Source organism: Benincasa hispida, chromosome 5 (genome assembly GCF_009727055.1).
Source record: "Benincasa hispida cultivar B227 chromosome 5, ASM972705v1, whole genome shotgun sequence".
Taxonomy (NCBI): domain Eukaryota; kingdom Viridiplantae; phylum Streptophyta; class Magnoliopsida; order Cucurbitales; family Cucurbitaceae; genus Benincasa; species Benincasa hispida.
The window spans coordinates 23,019,202-23,031,118 of NC_052353.1; positions in this window are offsets into that span (position 1 = coordinate 23,019,202).

Consider the following 11,917-nt stretch of genomic DNA (forward strand, 5'->3'; position numbering starts at 1 on the left):
CTTCAACGCATACTACTAGCCTTATCCTATGCACCCACATGCCCTCGGATGTCCAATGTGTAGCACATCACCAACGCATAGTGCATCACCAACGCATAGCGCATCTTCAAAGCATAGCGCATCACCAACGCATAGTGCATCACCAACGCATCCATTGCTGCTTACCATCGTATAACACTGCCGCGTCCATCGCGTCCGTCGCTTCCATCGCTGCTTACCATCGCATAGCACTACTGCATCCATCGCGACATACAATCGTATCACTGCATGCCCTTGCATCGCATGCCCTCGCATCACCGCAATCTACCAACGCATTCTTTCGGCCGCATAGCATCGATGCATCGCATCACCGTGTGACACCAACGCATAGTGCTTGCTGTATACCGTCAATGCATACCTTCGACCGCACAACGCATAGCACCATCGCATGATGCCAACGCATAGTTGCTGTTGCATACCGTCAACGCATACCCTCATCACCGAATGCCATCCATCGCCGCATCTTTCATCGCCGCATGCCATCCATCGCCGCATGCTACCAGTGCATCCCTTCGGCCGCAAACCATTGACCGCATACTCTCACATCCAACGCATCCATCGCACCTGCCTCCATCGCATCCATCGCATCCAACGCATTCAACGTCCAACACCCTTGGATGCACAACTTGAGGCTACCGCATGCGTTCTCTAACCTCTCAATACATTTGGCTGTCGCATGCATTGTTCTTAGCCATACGCCAGCTTCTCTCCATGCCCAAGTAACCTCTCAATACTTCATGGCCAACGCATGACACAACATCAATGCATAGTCCAACACTTAGCCATTTTTCTCCTTGGCTTCTAACGCATGACTACTCTTGGCAATGCCTCTTGCCACTACTTCGGCCAATCATGCGTCCAACCTTACAAACACATGGTTTTCTTTTCAACTTATGTGTTAATGTCTCCAAATACTTCACGCATGGGTCCTTTTGACCTTACACTTAGTCAAACTTCTTCAATTAAAGCTTAACTCAAAATTACTCAAGGAAAATCTATTCAACACTTAGAAATTTCCTTTACTTCAACATAGGATTTAACTTTCACTTAGTTAATTTCCTTAACCACCTGCTTAAGTAGGAAAAATGGAAATCCAGGTTTCACATAAGCGCTAAATGATCAAGCCAATTGCATAACGATGGTCGTCATTGCTAAATGATCTGACTTAGCGAGATTTTGAGCGAGAGCGAGAGAAGCCGGTTCGACCAGTTCTCTTGAGGTTTGGTCTAATTCAGCTTTAAATGGTTTGTAGTTGGTCTGGTTCAGTCTCTGTTGGTCCGATTCAAACGGTTGAGTTCCGGTTCAAGCGGTTTTGGAGCGGCGAGCGGTGTTGAAGCTGTTTTTGTAATAGTTAGGCTTTTGTTTGCTTGTTTTTGCGAAAACTAAAACCATGTCATTACGTGTTTAATTATTTATGCATTGGATATATGTTATAATTAAATAAATCTTATATGTGCATATAGTATGCCATTTAGATTTAAAATCCCACCATAGGAATCATGCAACATGCATTGAAAGTATGTTATAATTTGTTATAATATATAGTATGCATGTTAGGGTTTCTTGTATTTAATATAAGTGTTATATTAGATAGTGAATGCCTGGATGTTGTGGATGTTTTAGCATGTCTAAAGTTTTATAAGCTGTTATAAAATTGGGTTAGACATTTAAAATCCATAATGAAGAACAGCTGCATGCTCACGTAGGTTAACCACTTATTTTAATTAGTTAAAATAGGTCGTTAAACTTGTAAAACTAGGGTTACAAACTCAACCGGTATATAATCCTGTCGAAGGTTGGGGGTATTTATGTTGACAGTCTATGGAACACCTCGTACCTGGGGATTATGGCCGAATAATTTAGCGTTGGTAACCAGTTTTATGAGTATCCGTGAGCGATGTAAGGTAATAAAAGGGTTTATCACCTAGACATCGTAGGTTTAAGTCCATTTATAAGAGTTATACATGGATAAATCACATAGACTTAGGGTTATTTTTATTTAGCCAGAAAAGAACCTAAGTACAATGTTACCCAAACATTAGAACACTTCAGTGGTAGTGAATAACTTCTATATAATAGAGTTATTAGAAAATTTTAGCAGGAGATTAATAATATACACGATATGTTATTCTTAGCTCTCGCATCCCTAAGAGTTCACAGTCTTGATTTAAGCGGTACTTCGTGTCACCCTGGAAGTGACCTCCCTTTGGAAGGTGTTTTCTATGAGTCAATACCAAGGTGAATGGAGGAAGTAGTTCATAGTAAGTGGGTGAAGGAAATGTGTCAACATATCCTACGGTCTCCTTCATTAGTTTAGACCGTGAGATTCCTATGTTGCGCCTACTGGTTAGCTTTAGGCGGCCCTTTGCTAGTCGTTTAATGACGACTATCCCCTTGGAGGGTTGTAACATAGGATTCGGAACAACTCAAGCTCCAGAAATGGATAGGATTTCTTTGGTCATTCGTGGCCTCTGATGTCCGAAAATGGCGGGTCTACACTTACAGAATTATTAATTATTAATAATGTCTGACCAAAAGCGGTACTTAAATGACTATCGGAATATGAGTTATTCTGGAGGTCGTATTTAGTCAAGAATGTCTTGATGTAGTATTGTTGCAAAAGAATAATCTTGGGTAAGTTATTAAAATTGATAAAACTTGATTGGATATTTAATTTCAAAATGACAAGTTCAATAATACAAGAGTTGGCAATAGATTAAATTCATTGGGGATAATTATGTGAATTAGAAATCAAATTTGAACACGATACTTGTGGTAGAAAATTTGCGGTTTGTCTTAACTTAGGATTGTCCTCCCTCCTAACACTAACACAAACCGAAATGAGGATGATATCTGCCAAGGAATTAGGCGTCTGCACGCATTGAACTAGTAAAATTGCGATCCAAGGAATTAGGCGTCTGCATGCATTGAAAGATTGCAATCGCAAGTCATGCGATCGTATGCGTTCGCGAGAAGTCGCTCAAGAAAGTGGCCGCATAAAGACTGCGCATCAAGGTGTAGCATAATAAATCACGATGGTACGGAAAGCTGATGACGGTCGAATCCGAATGGGTTGAGAAGTACTTAGCTAGCATGACCTAAGATTTACACTTTATGCGATCATCTTGTCTTATGTATGCGTTAGTCATCCTTTAGAGATACTTAAGAGAGTAGTATAAAAAAATAATCTAGACTTGAGAGAGTCAGGTTAGAATCTAGGCTTGAGTGAGTCAGATTAGAATCGCATAAGGAAGAGATAGAAACTTAGACATAAGTTCTGTTTGCTATTATGCATCACATGCACCCTAGAAATAGGATATGATAGTATGCGGTCACCTTGTGTATGTGTGTATCATTCATCATGCATAGACAAGAATAGAGGGTTAGACATAAGTCTTATCGATATTATCGTATACATCGTATACGTCCTAGAAATAGGAACTATGAAATTTGCATTGAGAGATGACATGCTCTTGTGTGTGTGTAGAATGATCTCATAACTTGAACGCAATCTTAAGAAGTGTTAGTTAAATCCCTTCTTAACCCGTTCATCGCATACTCATTGTAATTCTCGATTTCATCAACTCTTTACTCGAATCCGCCGCATAGGAAATTTACTTAAACAAAACACCATCCAACTTTTTTTTTTTTTGCCACCACAAAGGAAACACATTTACTGTCGCATAGTAACAGTAGTCCCTGTGTTCGACTCTAAACTTACCAGGAAACCTAGTGAGATTTATACTTGGGTTTTACTAGGAAAACGTGCATGTGCAATGCATAACTCATCACCGCAAATATACACCATAATCACATCATATTTACAACGCATCACCTGCCCCTTAACTGCCCTTTGCGGTACATAAACAATGTCGTACTGTTGAAGCATGATTGCCCACTTAGCTAAACATCCCAAGATGATTGGCCTAGACAGGACGTACTTGATCGGATCGGCTTTCACAATTAAGTGGACTGCGAAGGCTTGCATGTAGTGCCTCAACTAATCTATGGCGAAGAAGAGCACAAGGCACGTCTTCTCTGTTGGGGAATAATTTATCTCGGCTCCATTCACAAGTAATAGAGAGTGCGTTCTTTTCCCTTTTCTCTTTCTTGTGCCAACAATGCTACCAGTGATTTCTCCTGTGCTGCAATGTACAGTATCAATGGCTTGCCCGCTACTGGGGCTTCTAAGACAAGAGATGAGGTACCTCTTTATGTTATCGAAAGCATTCTGGCAGGCCTTATCCCATTTGAATTTCTCTCCCTTTCTCATCAGTCTTTGAAAGGGTTGACACCGCCCTGCCAGGTTAGAAATAAACCTCTGGATGTAGGCCAGACGTCCCTGCAAACTTCTCAACTCATGTAGATTCCTTGGTCTTGGTATCTTCTGGATGGCATCGATCTTCGATTGGTTTATCTCTATCCCTCGATGTCTCACAACGAAGCCCAAAAAATTTCCTGAAGTTACGCCACGCGCATTTGAGGGAGTTTATCTTTAACTGGTACTTTCGCAGATGATCGAACACGGTTCTTAGATATTTCAAATGGTCATGTCGTTGCTTGGTCTTGACCACAAATTATCATTGTGATCATATGTTTCCAAGTCGAAAAGTTGTCGCCAGTAAGTTTGTCGGCGCTAAGCAAAGCTATTGTGGTTGTAGTCATTTTAAAACTTGTCGCTGAAAAAACGAACAAACTTTTATAATATTTTTGCTAAACCACATTTTAACCAATTAATTTTAGCAAAACAGTTTCTAAGTACCCTAAGTGTTTAAGACTTCTATTTTGCAATGATGCCCCAACGAGGTAGGACAAATGTCCCCGATGGGGTGATTAGATGCCCCTTCACTAAGATGAAACATTTTCAACCATCAGACAAAACCAACTCTTGAAACTGAAGCTAACAGCCATCATTTATTTGGTCCAAAACTGTTAACCCTTAACAATTACGCGCAAGTGTGACCCTCGTTTTTGGTGCCAGAGTGTCGCCCTAATGAGCCCACCGTAGGGAAAAAATAGATTAGGAAAAGTGACTAAGTAATCTTATTCTCTTATAGGAGATCAAATAAAGAAACGTGCAAAACTGCCATCCTATAGGGGGACACTCCTAGGGTGCCTCGAGGCGATGCACAGAAACTTTATTCAATCCAACAAGGAAGATTATGCGATATGCTGTTGAACTTCTCGCTCCCACTTACTATGAACATTCTCTCCATCCACTTTGGTATTGACCTATCCAAATACCATTCTTTAACGGGACACTCCCAGGGTGCCACATGGTCGAGGGTAGATCTCGAACGTGAAAGGTTTAAATGAAGCATTATATGCCCCACGTACCTCCCACTGAATATTATACCTAGGGGTTCATTAACCTAGACAATCCAGCTACTGATATTAGTTTAAGTCATTTATTAAGTCTGCTCATAAACAACTTTTGCCTGTGAAATAGAACAAGTTCAAGTAGTCACATTTAAACACTTTAATAGACTGTTCTTAACTTGCATGCATACATCAAATCAATCTAATTCACCTTTCCAGGTAGGTTCCCAGGTAGGGGTGTTACGTTTCCATCAACTTAAATACCCCAGCCTAGACAGGTCACCTTAGACAAAAGGTCCCTTATAGATAGATTTGCTACACATTAACCTTTTATTAGTCAATTTAATCCTATTAAACTGATTAAAAGATAAAAGCCTAAGGGTTGCTAATCATATTAGAACCGTAATCTTAGGTCTATATCATCCAAGTTTTAAACATTTTAAAACCATGAATTAAACCTAAGTGAGCATGCATGTCTTTCTTATTGCTTTTAGTTCTAAATTCTCTTTAACCTTTAAAAAAGAAAAAGCTAAAACACATTTCCACACAACAAGGTATTTATAACGCTTATAAAGTAACCTATGTGTCATGATTCATGCAATGTCTGGTCATATTACTATACATAACTTTTCTATACTAGTAACAACCAAGCAAACATACTTTTCATACACCCTTATACTATAACAATTATAATATAAAGATGATGCATGCCAATGCTTTTTATGCATGCTAAATATAACTGTTATATTATATGATGCATGAGCATGCTCTTACGTAATTTAAATCGTGCTTCTCTAAATTATAACATTTATTATAAAGAAATGATGCATGACCAATACATAACTTAAGGTGGGATTTTTCTATATGTTCATACCATATGACATATAATAAACATACATCTCATGTATTAAACCAAAGATTAATGGACCGGGATGAACCAACACAAACCGGAATGAAAAAATTCTATCTATTATATATTTCCATTGAGCAAACTGGTACACAGGCGAACCGGGTTTTAAACTGCCGGACAAAGCTCCATCGTTTAGTAAATGCCTCCAAGTAAATGATCGTGTAGTGCAGACTAGACGATAGCGCGAAAAGCTGAACAATCTTAGACGACAACGAGGCTGTGAAGCCTGATCGTCTAGACGATCGCTTAACACGCGAAAAGATAAACGATTTACCATGCGATTACTCCACGATCATATAGTCAGTAATTAAGCGATGAGGTTTGCTGAACTATACGATCGTCTAGTATGCGTGCGCATTAAATGACACCCGAGCATTCGATATTCAGCAATCGTTTACCTCATCGTCTACACGACCCGATCAACACTTGGTCATCTTCTTCCTTGAAGAACAACAACCCTTGCTCTGAACTTCCTCACGAACGATTCAAAACTCGAACTAATTTTGTAATTACAGACTCGATAGTAATTAATTATGCCCAAAAACACAGGAGCCTTTACAATTAACTGGAAATGTAAATGAATTTAACAAACCGATGTTACATCCCAGAAAACTCCATTAATCTACACATCCACAAACGATTTAACAATTAAAATAGAAAGCAGACATGTTGCATCCACTGAGAATGTATATGCGATTCTTTGTATTATATGATTTACATGATTAAAGAAGATATATGAGCATGATGTTATTTTTATGAGATATGTTATATTTTCATGTTTTGAGACTCTGATACAGTAAATTAGATATGTTATGCGCATAGAGGCTTGTGATCCTTCGGGATCACTAGAGGTTTTTGTACATTCGTGTCTATTAGAGGTTTGTGTACCTTCAGGTTCATTAGACAGAGATTTGTGGTTTGTTCAAGATTCACTAGGATAGGTTTAATTATTCACTTAGATAACCATTTTTGAAATTGATAGAAATCTATCAGTAATAAAAATTGATAGAAGTCCATTATTGTTTTTTTTCCTATTTCTGTCAATAATTTAACATTTTTTTCTGTCTGTGAAAATTTCTTATATGATAATCAACAATGTATTATTATTATAAATATAGAATTATTACATGAAACTAATTAATACAAATGAAAATAAAACTATAATGTCTAATGAAGATATATAAATCTTTTTCGTGAATAAATTGTTGACGTCACTATAATGTTATATTTAAAAATTTGAAATTAAAATAATTATTAAATTAGTACATCAAAATTATATTTACATGAGCTAGAACATTTTACGAACACATTAATTTTATATAATAAGAATATATAAAATATAAATTAAACTTTATTAAAATTTAAAACAAATATATTGAATAATATATCTTCTAAATTATTCAAAACTTTATATATTTAGTTAACAAAATAATACAACTGCATTGCACGTGGTACAATATTAGTAAGGGTGTGATTACTTTTCAAGTGTTTAATTTCTAAAATAAGTTATTTAAACAAATTCAAGTGTTTGGCAATTCTTCGAAATAGATTTTGAGACATTTTAAAGTTTATTAATTTTTATCAAAAGATATTAAATAAAAATGACCTTTTGAAAAACATTATTTTCTCTAGACAATCAAAACAGACCCTACAAAAGAATATATTATTTTTTATGATTAAAGCATTTCCCAATTTATTGATGGTCATGAAAGGGATTAATGTCCAAAGTAAAAAGATCGTTGAAAGATGCATGATACGAGAACATATAAAAGGGGAAGATAAACTTTTTTTGATAAATGTACGATCTTAAATAGTAAACACTATTGAAGTTAGTGAAATTAAGTTATTTAATGCCAATTTGTGAAGTTAGTGGGCCAACTAAATTAGATTAATAACTCAACTCAACACAAATAATGTCTCAGATACCTTGGTGAGATTTTGATAACAAACTACATTCAAAGTTATGTTTATCCATCTGTTGTAAAATAAATATACGTAATGATTGAGAAAATAAATGTAAGAGGATTTTTGGGTACTAAGTTGAATTATAAAGTCTGGTGTTATGCATGTGCAGTTAAGAAGTTTGTGTTTGTGGTGTAGAGTTGTTAGTCAAGAGTAGGAAATCTGTGTTTGAGGTATTGAGTTTAGTTATTAAGTCAGGTATATTTGGGGTAGCTTTTTGTAATATAAAAAAGTATGATTTTCTTGTGGTTATTTTATATTTGTTTAACTTTTTGTTTACTCCTTCAATTGCAGACATATTTTTCTAAATTATTAACACTCAATTTAGATGTCAACTTAAAACCTCACATATACTTTACAACTTTTTTCATGATCATTGTACTTGATGTAGATAAAATACTCTTACTTCATACAAACAACATAATTACAATATCCTCTCACATTAGTGGAATGTATGAGTGTAATATGAAAAAAAAAAAATAGCAGGGTCGTCAAGGGATTTAGAGCTTTTTATACCAAATTGTAGATTAGAGTTTATTATGCATGTGTGTTAGTGTTGGGAATACAATCAAAGTACCACATTAGCTAGATAAAAAGATGATCATAAACATATAAGGGATGACAACTATCGTCAATGATAAGAAGCCTTTTGGGTGAAATCAAAAGTAAAGTCAAGAGAGTATAAACTACTACATAAGATAACCATTAAATACTATGAACTAGAAATGTGCACGATTTGGTTCGATCTAATTTTGAGCAAGATCCAAGACTAAATTGAATTGGTCGATTTTTAATAAGTGTGAACCACTGAAAACTAGCTAGGCTTGTTTTTTCTTTCTAAACCCCACCTTGATTTTGTTCAGGTGGGTTCTATTCGATTTGGTTAAAACTAGTTTTTTTTTTCTCCTACCTTCTATCCCAACTCAAGCTTTACATGTTGTCTCAACTCATTTTTTGCTCATTGTCTCAAATACAAACACATTTTTGCTTTTTTTTTAACCAAAATCTATCAAACTTTTAAAAACAAATACATTTGTCGTGGTGGACTGTCAAAGTGGCGGTGACAATGGTTGTGTAATGGCTTCATCCTTAGATAAAAAACTCTGATTGCTACGACATGTATACCTAAACTTTTTTATCATAAGATGTATTTTGATCAAATTTTTTAAAAGAAAAATTTCTATTAGTTAAGTAAAACCTTTTTTGAAGAAAAAAAACTTCTATTAATCAGAGTCGCATCCAACATCTATCATTAATATAACGTAAGATAGGACTAGAGACGTGTAACCATACATACCTTGTTAACCCCTAACATAAACGTAAGGTTAGGTCTAGAAGGGTGCAACTATACATATCTTGCTAGCTATGAAGCACAGATACTTCATGTGAGACAAAGAATTAGTATCAGACACGTATCAGATACCGATACTTCACAGATACGTATCTGACATGCAATTTGACGTATCTATACTGTCAGATATGATTTGACGTATCTATTTTTATGCGTACTTTTTTTTTAAGAAAAAAAAAACAAGTAACTCATCTAATCTTTTCCAATCTAAAATTAGGTAACCTATTTAAAAAACTCACTATTCGAGTCTAAAACTAAAAGAAAAATAAATAAATAACGGACCAAATCATAGACTAGAATCATCTAATTTTCATCTTCACATTTAAGTCCCCACAAAGTCTACCAAAATATAAACCATTTGGATGTCTTCAACAATAAGTTCTTCGTTTATCTTCATACTTCTCTCTCTAATCTTCTTCTTCTTCTTTACAATATGAGTCACTTTTTTATTGCATTTTATTAACTATTGTACTTCAACATCTTAGATGTTATTTTTTTTTAATTGTATTTCAATGTTCATATTCTATTTTGTGTTATTGTTATTAACTTCTATGCTAAATTTATCTATATCCTAGATTTTTTTAAAGAAAAAATGTATCTTCAACTTATCAGTATCCTTTTTTTTAGATATATATATATTAAAAAATATATAAAAAAGTGATGTATCCTTAGACGTATCTGTATCTTAGTTTTTTAGTGACGAATCGCCGTATCCGATCGTATCCGTATAATGTAATCGTATCGTATCTATGCTTCATAGCTTGCTAGCCCTGGAATCATAGCCTAACCTAAAAACAACATGATCTTGACATAGTTATAAGCATACATAATGCACAATATTCATTTTAAAGAAATATGTTTTAATCATGTAATGCAACATAACAAAGTCACACTAACATAAAACATTTGAGAGTGTGAGATAAACTATTTACCTCAATCGCGATCCTATTTGTTCTTAATTATTGCTTGTGGTTTGATTATAGAATTTATGAAGAGCACTTCTGATTAAAACTAGTATTAAGACTATCCCATTAAGGAACTATGAACTTATTTATAGAATTACAACCGTTAAGTCTTGAGAGCATTGGTATGGTTACGATTAATTTTTTACAATATTATAATAAGAAATAACAATAACAATATAATAGTAATAATTATAATAGTAGTGTTAATAACAGCATAATAGTAGTGATAGTAGTAAAAGCAATTACTAATACAAAAGTAGGCTTTAATGTCAGTTTAAAACTAACATTATAGGGGTACAATGTTAGTTAAAAATTGACATCGAAGATCGTTCTATAAATGGTCTTCAATGTTGGTTTAAAACTGATATTATAAATTATCAAGATTTCAATGCCAATTATCTTCATTATCAGTTTTCAACTGATATTGAATACCATCTTCAATGTCGGTTCTCAACCGACATTGAACATCATTTTTAATGTCAGTTTTCGGTTTTCATCTTTTTCTTTTATCGATAATTTCCATTATTAAATGTACGTCATGGTTTTGTTATTGGAAAAATAAAAATACATATACACTTTTTATTTATGCACGGAAAATCAATAGTATTTTTCTTTTATTTGTACATACACAAAATAAAATGTGAATTGCTATTATATATACAACTCAAGTTTAGAAAATACAAAAATTAACTAATTCACAAAAAAAAAAAAAAAAAAAGTGACAAATTTTTTAACTAACCTATTAAAAATTTATATTGACCAAACGGTATAGGTTGAGAGAGAAATGAGAAAATGGTGAAGGTTGAGAGAGAAAGATGAAGGTTGAGAGAGAAAGAAGAAGATTGTAAAGATTGAGAGAGAAAGGAGTGGGAGTTGTTGAGAGAGAAATAGTGGATTTATAAAAAGAAAAGTGAGTTAGAAATTAAAAAATTTAGAGAGGAACTTTAATGTCGGTATAGTAGCCTCATCTTTAATATCGGTTTAAAATCAACATTAAAAATCTATATTTTTTTTCTTTTTAAGAAACCAAAATTATATATCCGTATTTAGTTTTTCCAACCGACATCAGAGGCAAAATTTCTTATAATGAGTAGTAGTAATAATAATAATATTAGTAATAGTAATAATAACATTAATTAGAGTGATAATAATAATAATAATAATAATAATAATAATAGTAATAGTAATAGTAATAGTAATAGTAATAGTAGTGGGTAATAGTAATAATAACATTGATTATAGTGATTTTAATAATATTTAACATAACAATAATAATAACATTGATTATAGTGATATTAATTGTATTTAATATAACATTATTATTATTATTATTATTATTATTATTATTATTAAAAAAACTACAACTCTCCA